Genomic DNA, 13,486 nt, shown 5'->3' on the forward strand with positions numbered 1-13,486 from the left:
TGTCCCGAGGTATCTTATCACACTTTCAGTCTTTAGTGAGCTACCGCCTATGAGGTAGTTCATGGGTACCGAGTTTTTCCCAAAGGGGATGACAATGCATTTCTTGGCATTGAGCTTGAGGCCATGACTTTGACACCAAGCATCTGTCTCTGTGAGGCCCTTTTGTAGAATGTCTGCATCCTTAGGTGATTCTGTTATGGCTCCCAGTTTGCAGTCATCTGTGAACTTTATTAGCCAAATACCTTCTATGTTGGCCTGCACTTCAGAGAAGTAGATGCCGAGCAGGAGAAGACTTGGGACTGAACCCTGTGGTACTCCACTCGTCACTGATCTGAAGTCAGACTTGGAGTCGACTACTTTTACTGTATGGGTTCTGTTAGTGAGCCAGTTGGCCACCTATCTTATGACATAGGGATTTATGCCCAGTTTAGTGAGTTTATCTATAATTCCAGAGTGGGGAATGGTATTGAAAGCCTTGGTGAGGTCAAGATAGGCTGTGTGCACTACCTTGCCCTCATCTACGGCTCTAGTGACTGTTTCAAAGAAGTCAATCAGGTTTAGTAGACAGGATCTACCTTTTACAAACCCAAACTGAGTGAGGTCCAGGGTTTGGAGGTTACCTATGTCTTTGTTTATAAGCTCCAAAATGATATATTCCATGGCGTTGCAGACCAGGCTCATTAGGCTAATGGGGCAGTAGTTTCCAGGGTCCGTGGTGTCACCCCCTTTGTGGAGTGGCATAACTGTTGCTGTGCGCCATTCAGTAGGCACATAACCTGAGGTGAGGCTATGATTGAACATGGTACTTAGGTGGGGTGCCAGTTCGTTCTGTAGTTCGTGCAGTATGCAGCCTGGGATGTTGTCTGGTCCCATGGATGCTGTGTTCTTGGCTTTGGAGAGTGCGGTCTTTACTTGTTCATCCATGATTACAGGGGCTTTACATTCTTCTGGTATTAAGACGGGCCCTTTGGAGGGTGAGAGGGGGGTAAAGTTAGCACTGAACCTATCTGCCAGGATATTGGCAATATTGGTAGGTTCTGTATATTTAGTGCCAGAGCAGATCTGAGTGTTGCCATTGACATTCTTGCCATAGCTGCAGAATGCTTTATGGTTGTCTTTGGAATCAGTGGCGATTTTATTTTCATAACTGGCTTTGGTGGATTTTATGAGGGATCTCAGCTTCTTGCTGAGGCTGACCAGGGAGTTCCTCCAATCTTGGGATTTTACTCTTTTTTGCAACAGCTTCTTCCTTCTGTTGTAGAGTTTGTTTATGGCAGGGGGCCACTAGATTGGCTTCCTTTTTTTGGAGGATAGCGTCTTAGTTCTGTTGGGGATGGCACAATCGATGCACTCGTATATGTGCTTATACAGTGCATTTGTGTAAGATTCAGCAGTTGTACCTCTATTTTCCATCTGCATGGGTGTCGTGAAGTTTGCCACTTCTGTCTTAAGAAGCATGAAGTTGGCTTTGGAGTAGTTTTTGATGGTGGCTTCCTTAATGGGGGGTGGTGGTGGGATATGGATGTCTAGGATGATTAGCTCATGGTCAGATCTGACCAGTGAGGAGTTGACCTCTGGCATGAAACACCGGTTACCCATATTGATAATGACCAGGTCCAAGATATTGCTGCCCCTGGTGGGGGTGTGGACAAGCTGATCCAAGGCATTGAATTTATGAATTCCAGAAAACGTTGAGCGAATGAATTGGTAAATGAGTAGTTTTTCCCAGTTGATGGTGGGGTACTTGAAATCACCCATAATTAAGGTATTGGGTTGTACTTTAATACTTTCCAGTATCTTAAGAAATGAAGAGTGGGAATCCTGTGGCATGGTGGGGGATCTGTAACAAGCTACAACCTGGATTGTAGTCTCGCCCAATGTTAGTTGCACTTGGATAATTTCAGATGCATTATGTTGAGCAACCAGCCTGGAGGTGTGGATATCCTTAATGAATATGGACACACCTCTGCCTTTAGTGTTTCGGTCTAGGTTAGGTGGCCGAAAGGTGTGGTATGAATTATAGCCTGGTAATGCAGGGGTGCTCCCTGGAGCTTTGAACCAGGTCTCTGTCACTGCACAGATGTTGATGTTCTCCATTTTAAGGAGTGCCTTGAGTGAGTGCATTTTGAGGTTTAGATTTCTAGCATTGAGTAGCATTACCCTCAGAGTTTGCTTGCTTGGACCTGTTATGGTAGTGAATTTATCATTTGAACCTTGCCTAAAAAAGGCACAATAGGGGTGGTAAGAGCCTTAGCCAGTATCCGGAATTCCAGGGGGTGACAGGTGCAGGCCACCTCTGGCAAAGCATCATGGTCTGTCAACCATGTCGCCCCAGGCAGACAGATACTGGATCCTCTAAGAATGACACCAGAAGCTTAGCCAATTGTTGAAATCAGTCATTTTGTCCTTGTACTGTGGTATCATTCTGGGTGATGGCAGGATGCTATTCAGGGCTAGGGTCATACTTGCCTGGGCTACAAGATCTGAAAGCTTCTCCCTGTCTCTTTTCATGTAGTCCAGGGAGGTATATCTCAGGTCATTCACACCAACATGGACAATGACAGAGTCTTATTTGTACTTGTTGTGGAGTGACCTGAGTGCGTATGTTATGTGGCGGATCATGGCACCCACTAGGCAGCTGACAGTAACTTTCTCCTTGTTTAGCCTGGTGAGTAGGACATCAGTGTGCCTGACTATAGAGTCTCCTATGACTAGTGTGTTGGGTACATTGTTCTGCCTTATAAGCTGAAGTTGAGTGGCACACTGATTTTGTGGGCTATGTGTCATTTGAGTAGTGTTGGGAGGGGTGGTGGTTGTCTGCGTTTCAGCTTGGGAGGTCTCTGTTGCTTGGGCTGATTTTTATTGAGAGCCTCCATGAATGTGGGTGTGTGCTTTGTATTTCTATGTGTGGGTTTTGGTAGTGTGGGTTTTGAAGGACTATGTGTTGAGTGTGGTGTGGTGCAGGTATTAACCTTCTCCTCTTGACTGTGTAGGCCAGTCTTGGCAGGAGAGAGCTTGGCTTTCAGTTTGGCTATATAAGTGTATCTCTCACAGGTTGTAGTGTTGGGTGGTAGGAGGAGAGGGTTGTCAGTGTACACGAGGCATTTGTTACATTGCCCCAAGATGCCCAGATTCATCAGGTGGATAGAAGAAAACACCGGGAGCTCACCCATGGACATTCCTGGATAGGTGCTTATTAATTTAAGTATCAAGAACTGTTTTCCTCTTGACAAGTGAGGAAGGTATAGTGCTGTGGTAATTTGTAGTTTATTTAGTGTTTACAGGTTCTGAGCAAGTGCTGACACAAGGAAACAGTTTTGAGTGCTGAAATTAAAAACCTGGCTTGTTCTAGCTAAAACTCGCTAGTTTTAACACCAATCCCAAGAAGAGAAGCAAGAAAACGGCCTGTTTGGTGATCCACAGTCTTGTCCCAGATGATGCAAGGGTTTGCAGGCTTGTAGCCTTTTTCTGGTAGATGCCTCGAATAGCAACCTGATCAATCAGATATGTTAAGCAGACACTCACTCTCCAACCAGAAATAGTCAGGAATCAATGCACTCTGCTCCTACTCTCACCAGGATCAGAATATAAGCACAGATTCTAAGCTGTCACCTATAAAGCAGTTATTAAGCTTTCTGGTGATCAGAAGTCTCCAGGAAATAATGTAACTGCACTCCTTCTCTCACCAGGAAAAAACAGAAGCACTAATCCCAAGATGGCTACTGAGAGAATGTAGGCTCTACAATAACCGGTGATTTTGAAATAGATGCTTAAAGGTAAGATGAAAAAAAAAGGTTTATCCTAAACACTGCAGTGTGCACTAGAGGAGTTAGATGTGAAAGTAGGTAACTTAAGTTTTACCTGTCTAAAAGTTAAGTTTTAGAGAGTCACTGTTTTTAAAACGGCAAAATAGATTGAAAGGGGTGGTCGCTTTTGTATTCTGGTACTATGGAATACAGTAGGATGGCCAATAAATTTAAACAGTTGAAGGGGAGTGATTTCACAAATTGATAATTTTGTGCTTACTCACACCAGCCAGTAAAAGTAGAGAGGAAATGAGATATATGATAGAAACCAAGCAGAGTATTAGGGCGAAACACAGCTCAAAGAAATAATAAAATAAAAGGTCATTAATCCGTCTCATCAACCTTCAATCACCACAGCTAGTCCAAGGAATAGACGTCCAAGATAAAAATCAGTTTTCTTTATTACACACAGGTACCAGAGTTAGCGCTTTCACCTTTCAGTTTCATCAGACTCACTACAAGGTACAAAGACAATGAGCCTTAAATACTTCTAAAGGCGGGAAAAACACTCAATTAAGCTTCTTAACAACAAGCTCTATCAATAAAAGTCCTTAGCAACAAGGTCTATTAATACAAATTCATATATACATGCTTAAAAATATATTTAAAGTACAAATACAATAAGCCTATTGTTGTCAGAAATAATGTTAAAATGATATAAAAATCATCAGATACAAACTTACTTAACTCTAAGTCTCCTCATCCTTAAAAAAGGGGGGGTTTTAAAAAGACTTTATATTTAAAATACAAATACAATAAGCTTATTGTTGTCAGAAACAATGTTAAAATAATATAAAAATCATCAGATACAAACTTACTTAACTCTAAGTCTCCTCATCCTTAAAAAAAGGTTTCATAGAGACCTTGGCATTTAAACCAGGGGTCATATCTGACCTCAGCTTTAAAATCCAAGCATTCTCTCTACTCTCAGTGATAGCCCAAATATCACCACCTCTGCTGGTAACAGTAATAGTCTCAATGATCATAAAACTAAATGTATGTGTGCAATCTGTGTCCATGACGTGTTTGGCCAGTGCATTAGTTCCATTATTAATCCTGATGTTATACATGTGCTCTCGCATTCTATCTCTCAAACATCTGTTCGTCTTAACAACGTAGAACGATGAACAGATGTTGCACGTAGCCAAATACACAAGATCCCTGGACATGCAATCCCCTCTGGCCTTCAAGGGGTATGAAAAATGGGTAATAGGATGTATAAAAACAGAATCCCCACAAATAAAATCACAAAAATTGCATCTACCACACTTCATTGTTCCATACGGAAATATGGTTGCAGGACCATTGGTCATCCTATCACACAATAATCTTTTAATGTTCCTCTTATTCTTGTATCTAAAGCGTGGGCAGTCACCAACTATAGCTCTAATATGTGGATCCACCAACAGAATGTCCCAATGCTTTCTTACAACATCCTTGATGTCACCTACATCTTTGGTATAAAACAATGAAAAGGCAGTAGTGGTACTAGCAGTGGTATCAGAAGCACCCAGTGTGTCCATATTAGGGTATAGTTCAGAGAAATACGGAGCTGCTGCTCCAGATCTTAACTCAAAAATGCCCTCATGTCCTTTCATAATGTCATCAGTCTTATATCCCAGAGATGCCAACCTCCTGTCCAGATCTAAAAAATCTTGACGGAAACCAAGCTCAGTAGGATTGTACCTGGAAGTCCTCATACTCTGTCCCCTAACAATGTTGTGAAAGATATAGCCAGGATGCATACTATGTCTATGTAAGATGGAGTTCTTGTGACATGGCTTCCTATATACTCCAGTGTTAATGGAGCCATCAGATAGGCGCTCAACAAAGATGTCCAAGAAAGGGAGCCTGGTATAAGAAAACTCATAGCTAAATTTAATGTACTCTGTGCAAGCATTCAGGTCCATTATATAAGATTCTAATAGTTCCACTGACCCCTTCCATAACAGGAAGAGGTCATCCACAAAGCGCCTATAGAAGGAAACATGAACCAAAAAACTGGGATGGGAAATCATATGTTCCATCTCCCATTCAGCCATGAATAGGTTACAGCTATTGGCACAAGAAGTGCCCATAGCTACGCCATCCAACTGTAGAAAAAACTCCTGTTCAAAGCCAAAGATGTTAGTATGTAAGACTATATCCAAAAAAGTTAACAATACACCAATCTTTTCTTCACTGTATCCTGAATGACTACTGAGATGTCGCTTAATATAGGTCAAACCTATTTGGTTGGGGATAACAGTGAAAAGAGAGTTCACATCCAAGGTGACAAATAAATAATCCTGATATTCAGGCACATTCCTCAAGTGATCATAAAGATCAACTAAAAACTGCTTGGTGTCCTTCCAAATAAACGGATGTGCATCAACAACAGGTCTCAGAAACTTCTCCAAATATAAAGAGAAGGGCTCGGTCAACCACCCACCACCTGACACAATAGGTTGAAGTGGTGGGTTGATCAAACTCTTATGAATCTTTGGTAACCCTTTGATGGAGGGCACCAAAGGGTGAGGCACCTCCAAAAAAGAATACAGGGAATCATCTATCAGACCCTTATTCAACAAATCCTCCAAAACAAAATAAATCTTCGTACTATAACCAGCTAGGGAGTCAAAGGAAACACGTTCATAAAACTTGTTGTCATCCAACATCACCCTGACCGCATCTAAATAATCACACGTGTCCATCACCACAATTCCTCCTCCCTTGTCAGCTGACCTCAATGTAATAGAGTAATCATTCATTAATGTTTTAAGTGCTGCCCTTTCAACATGTGTTAAATTATCCTTCCTCCTTTGTCTAACATTACTCATCCTATAGATATCATCCTCAACCATTTTGCTGAATGCTCCCAATAATGGATGCAAAGGGGGGACAAAGACACTGGGTTTCTTAAAACCACTAGGAATATACCTACCATCACTGTTACTGTCAAACATCAACTTTAGTGATAGATTCCTAACAAAAAGTTTAAAGTCACGTAAAGACTCTTCTAAAACACTATATGTGGTGGGGATAAAAGATAGCCCTTTAGCTAAAACAGATTCCTCAGCACTGGAAAGGACCCTAGAGGAAATATTAACAACTAAACAGTCCCTTTCCCTTACCACATCTTCTTCAAATTCATATTCGTGGAGGCTTCGGCAGGCAATTTCCTCTTCTGCCTCCCCCTGCTCTGTGATCTCAACCTCCCTTCCCTCTGGTCGAACCTGATAGGAAAAGGGTGGGATTTATCAAATCGTAAAGGTAGCTCACTACCATGGAGTGTGGTTGTTGGAGGCGCCTCAGGTACATTACCCGGTCTCCTCGTCTTGCTCCTCACCACTGGATCATTCATGGATGTAACATTACCAGTATCGGAATTACCGCCAATGGGAGCATGAATGACATTCCCATCAGACACCGTAGAAACAACACTAACAACATTAGCGGTGCGGTTCACCGTACCATCAGATCTCATACAATCATTTGCAGGAGTAAAATTTGAACTATCAGTAACAACAACACTCTTATCAGCCCCAGAGTTGATGGCAGAAACAACACCATCACTATGGAGTCCCACCTGTCCCATAAGTCCAGAGTTACATGTATTAAATGGTGCACTATTCAAACTGTCACTGTCAATAATAACATTACTTGCTTGTCCTTGGTTGAACCGAGGCCAAGTGAAGATGTTGCCACGACGAAAGTCGACAATGTCCCTATGTAATTTTTGTCTCTTCTGTTCCAACAGTCTCCGTTCAAAGTGCCCAACAGAGTCAAGCATCTGGCACAAATAACAGTCAACCACTGGTAGAGAAAAACTCGAAACTAGCTGCTCATGTTTAACTTGTATGCTGCGCCTAAGTTCGTCCTCAAGAGGGGCATAATATTCATTCAATAGCCGCATATAATTGAGGCTTACCTCAATATTTAACTGTTGCCACCGAAATAGCAACTCCGGATGGCTAGTCCCAGTTGTCGGCATCTTCAGGACTCGCAAACCCCTCGGTATTATGCGCCGTTGTATGCATACATCGAAATGCAGCCTCTGCATCTGCATCTTCTTTAGTTTGATGAAATCAGATTCCATCGCTTCCAAGCTAACGCGAAGTCCCTCCTGGTCTATCGACCCAACGTCATCATCCTGCGACCCTTCCGGTTCCTGGTAGAGTGCCAGTGGATTAATGCGTTCTCTTAGGCACTCAGAGAACCTCTCAGTGGATAAGCCACCAACACCGATGTTCCCAATACCATTGTTGTATCCAGTCGCATTTAAGATTTTGCTTATGCAGACGCTACCGCTGGCGTTACCACCAGCAGTATCCTTGATCACATATGGTAGCTCGATCTGTTCAGCTACGACATCAGCCATGCCCCTGTTCCAATACGAGCAGCAATGCAATAAAGTAATGTGTGGATGTAAGGAACAAGGTGAACGCCCAATCCAAGCAGCCAAAAATAAGATAAAAACCAAGCAGAGTATTAGGGCGAAACACAGCTCAAAGAAATAATAAAATAAAAGGTCATTAATCCGTCTCATCAACCTTCAATCACCACAGCTAGTCCAAGGAATAGACGTCCAAGATAAAAATCAGTTTTCTTTATTACACACAGGTACCAGAGTTAGCGCTTTCACCTTTCGGTTTCATCAGACTCACTACAAGGTACAAAGACAATGAGCCTTAAATACTTCTAAAGGCGGGAAAAACACTCAATTAAGCTTCTTAACAACAAGCTCTATCAATAAAAGTCCTTAGCAACAAGGTCTATTAATACAAATTCATATATACATGCTTAAAAATATATTTAAAATACAAATACAATAAGCCTATTGTTGTCAGAAATAATGTTAAAATGATATAAAAAATCATCAGATACAAACTTACTTAACTCTAAGTCTCCTCATCCTTAGAAAAGGTTTCAAAGAGACCTTATATTTAAAATACAAATACAATAAGCCTATTGTTGTCAGAAATAATGTTAAAGTGATATAAAAATCATCAGATACAAACTTACTTAACTCTAAGTCTCCTCATCCTTAAAAAAGGTTTCAAAGAGACCTTAGCATTTAAACCAGGGGTCATATCTGACCTCAGCTTCAAAATCCAAGCATTCTCTCTACTTTCAGTGATAGCCCAAATATCACCACCTCTGCTAGTAACATTAATAGTCTCAATGATCCTGAAACTAAAGGTATGTGTACAGTCTGTGTCCATGACATGTTTGGCTAGTGCATTGGTTCCATTGTTAATCCTGATGTTATACATATGCTCACGCATTCTATCCCTCAAACATCTGTTCGTCTTGCCAACATAAAATGACGAACAGATGTTGCACGTGGCCAAATAAACAAGGTCTCTGGACATACAATCCCCTCTGGCCTTCAAGGGGTATGAAATATGGGTAGTGGGATGTATAAAAACAGAGTCCCCACAAATAAAATCACAAAAATTGCATTTACCACACTTCATTGTTCCATGTGGAAACATGGTTACAGGACTATTAGTCATCCTATCACACTATAACCTTTTAATATTCCTCTTGTTCTTGTACCGAAAGCGTGGGCAATCACCAACTATAGCTCTAATATATGGATCCACCAACAGAATGTCCCAGTGCTTCCTCACAACATCCTTAATGTCACCTACATCTTTGGTATAAAACAGTGAGAAGGCAGTAGAGGCACTAGCAGTGGTATCAGAAGCACCTAGTGTGTCCATATTAAGACATAGTTCAGAGAAATACGGAGCAGCTGCTCCAGATCTTAACTCAGAAATACCCTCATGGCCTTTCATAATGTCATCCGTCTTATATCCCCGAGATGCCAACCTCCTGTCCAGATCTGACAAATCCTGACGAAAACCAAGCTCAGTAGGATTGTACCTAGAGGTCCTCATACTCTGTCCCCTAACAATATTGTGGAAGATATAGCCAGGATGCATACTATGTCGATGTAAGATAGAGTTCTTGTGACATGGCTTCCTATATACTCCAGTATTAATAGAGCCATCAGATAGCCGCTCAACAAAGATGTCCAAAAAAGGGAGCCTAGTATAAGAAAACTCATAGCTAAATTTAAGGTACTCTGTGCAAGCATTCAGGTCCATTATGTAGGATTCTAATAGTTCCACTGACCCCTTCCATAACAGGAAGAGGTCATCCACAAAGCGCCTATAGAAGGAAACATGAACCAAAAAACTGGGATGGGAAATCATATGTTCCATCTCCCATTCAGCCATGAATAGGTTGGCGTAGCTATTGGCACAAGAAGTGCCCATAGCCACGCCATCCAACTGTAGAAAAAACTCCTGTTCAAAGCCAAAGATGTTAGTATGTAAAACTATATCCAAAAAAGTTAACAATACACCAATCTTTTCTTCACTGTATCATGAGATATATGGTCAAATTAACATAAGGGGCAGGCAACTAGAAAGACATTGGTGTTTAAGAACACAACAGTAACCGGGTGGGATGGTGGAAAAAAATTCTGTCCGATTCACAAGAGACAGAGCTGTAGTCTCTTTTCAAGTTTTAGTATGCAGTTAAAAGTAGAATACAAGTAAAACACAGTGTAAAGGAAACAAATCACAGTATACAAAACAGAAAAAGGCAATAAAGTAATACAAAACACAACAACAAAAAGCAAACTAAACTTTCCCTCACAGCAAACTGTAGCAGAATCTGGGTGAGCCTTTTCAGTAAAGCTTAGACCTCCAGATTTGATGTCAAGCAGTTTCTTAAAATCTTCCCTCATGTCAGGCCTCCCAGGAATCCTATTATGCCTTCTTGGGACCTTAACTTTGTTCTTGAAAAAATCAGTCCAGGCTCCTTTTTAGCATGCTTCTTCAATTTCTGTGCAACATTGTACTTGGATGACTGTTCTACTTGTGGCTCTCACTTCAGCAAAGTGTGTCCCTGAACTGTAGGCTCTCATGGCCATTCCTACTTTCCTAGTTTTTCACAGAAACAAGGTGTCTTTTCTTACTAATCCTTCTTTTATGCCCAGATTGGTTAATGAGATTTCCCTTAATCTGTCTATTCATCTTCCCTCTTTTTCCTTCTCTGCAATCTGCTAGTAAGAAGGTTCTTCACACCTTGGATTTGAATGTACAGCTCAGATATTATCTGGACAAATTTAAAGTTATTCACACATCTGAGGATCACTTTGTCTCCTTTCATCCCATGTCTTTGTGTTTGGCTGTTTCTAAGAAAATCATCTCTTCTTGGATTTCTAAGGCCATTTCTTTTTGTTATTCTTTTCATGGAAAATGTCTTTCCTCATCAGTAAAGACTCATTTTTCCAGGGCTGTTACCTCCTCTGGTTCCTTTATAATGGGGCTAGATACCAATTCTGTCTTTGGAGCTGCTCTGAACTTACCAATTCCGAGATTGCCATACCTCAGAGAAAAGGGAATATTCTGAGAAATGGCATCTTGGACTTAGTATATGTAAGTCTGACATTTCAACCACGCCATCCAACTGTAGAAAAAACTCCTGTTCAAAGCCAAAGATGTTAGTATGTAAAACTATATCCAAAAAAGTTAACAATACACCAATCTTTTCTTCACTGTATCATGAGATATATGGTCAAATTAACATAAGGGGCAGGCAACTAGAAAGACATTGGTGTTTAAGAACACAACAGTAACCGGGTGGGATGGTGGAAAAAAATTCTGTCCGATTCACAAGAGACAGAGCTGTAGTCTCTTTTCAAGTTTTAGTATGCAGTTAAAAGTAGAATACAAGTAAAACACAGTGTAAAGGAAACAAATCACAGTATACAAAACAGAAAAAGGCAATAAAGTAATACAAAACACAACAACAAAAAGCAAACTAAACTTTCCCTCACAGCAAACTGTAGCAGAATCTGGTGAGCCTTTTCAGTAAAGCCTTAGACCTCCAGATTTGATGTCAAGCAGTTTCTTAAAATCTTCCCTCATGTCAGGCCTCCCAGGAATCCTATTATGCCTTCTTGGGACCTTAACTTTGTTCTTGAAAAAATCAGTCCAGGCTCCTTTTTAGCATGCTTCTTCAATTTCTGTGCAACATTGTACTTGGATGACTGTTCTACTTGTGGCTCTCACTTCAGCAAAGTGTGTCCCTGAACTGCAGGCTCTCATGGCCATTCCTACTTTCCTAGTTTTTCACAGAAACAAGGTGTCTTTTCTTACTAATCCTTCTTTTATGCCCAGATTGGTTAATGAGATTTCCCTTAATCTGTCTATTCATCTTCCCTCTTTTTCCTTCTCTGCAATCTGCTAGTAAGAAGGTTCTTCACACCTTGGATTTGAATGTACAGCTCAGATATTATCTGGACAAATTTAAAGTTATTCACACATCTGAGGATCACTTTGTCTCCTTTCATCCCATGTCTTTGTGTTTGGCTGTTTCTAAGAAAATCATCTCTTCTTGGATTTCTAAGGCCATTTCTTTTTGTTATTCTTTTCATGGAAAACGTCTTTCCTCATCAGTAAAGACTAATTTTTCCAGGGCTGTTACCTCCTCTGGTTCCTTTATAATGGGGCTAGATACCAATTCTGTCTTTGGAGCTGCTCTGAACTTACCAATTCCGAGATTGCCATACCTCAGAGAAAAGGGAATATTCTGAGAAATGGCATCTTGGACTTAGTATATGTAAGTCTGACATTTCAACCATTCAGTCTCCATGTTTCAGGGCTCCCTCTAGCAGATATGACATTTCAAATGGTTAGCCTTGCATGTGCATATTTACTATAGTTGTGGCAAATTCTAATATTAGTTTGTGATTTAGTCAATCTAAATGTGAACATTCAGCTGAGTTCAAATGTACAGTAGGCATAGCTCTGTTGTACAACAATTATATGTTTCTGAATAGCTGGGCCATTTTGTTTTGCCTCATTATCATACATGGTGCCTTTTTATATTGTCATTAGCATATGCCATTGCTGCTCAGAATGATGGGCTGACCATGTTGCGGAGGCTGATGTTCTGAATGCACACACCCTGTGCTTGGTCACTCGTTACACAAATTTGCTTACCATGATGTGACACAGTGTCCTGAATCCATCCCAGTATTCAAATGATCCCATAGTTGCATAACACATCCAACGATTTTACTTCTGTATCTGTAGCATTTTATCATTAAATATCCTTGCCTGAAATATAACCTCATTTATGTAAAACATCAAACAATGTTCAAAAATATGTTTAAAAATTATAGTTGGTAATTAAAATCAACTGTATGCAGTAGTTAAGCATTATTTATTTTCCATTTATTAACTAGGATTCACTAGGGCAGTCCAAATGAGCAAAGTTGCCACTTTTTTGAGAGTCCCAGGGAGATAAGCTTCAAAAATAACTAAGTTAAACACATTTTCACTCGTCTTGTACATTCAAATAAGATGATGAAGACGGGTGTTTATTTAAGTCGTTTATTACATACAAACATATCAGGATGGAGAACTGGAAGATAAAACTCAAACAAATTAACTGACTGACTGACTACTACACACATACATGCTTTCACTCTGACTGCTCACTCAAAATGGCACTCTTGCTTGCACATGCTCTGTACTTATATGCATGTGCCCACTGACTGAAATGGCCCTTAAAGGTACAACACAGTCTCTGATCTACATCCTCCTTCTTTAACTACTCTGTCACGCAAATGAAAATGACAACCAGATGAACAGGCAAATTATACAGCTATATAC

General features: G+C 40.6%; 1 protein-coding gene across 1 annotated transcript in view; it reads left to right on the plus strand.

Annotated features, from left to right (window-relative positions):
- Window positions 1–13,486, plus strand: part of LOC122795579 (metallophosphoesterase MPPED2-like) — a 545,143-nt gene that overhangs the window by 206,022 nt on the left and 325,635 nt on the right. The window lies entirely within an intron of this gene.

This window comes from Protopterus annectens, chromosome 2.part2, assembly GCF_019279795.1.
Source record: "Protopterus annectens isolate FY-2018-M chromosome 2.part2, PAN1.0, whole genome shotgun sequence".
Lineage (NCBI taxonomy): Eukaryota > Metazoa > Chordata > Ceratodontiformes > Protopteridae > Protopterus > Protopterus annectens.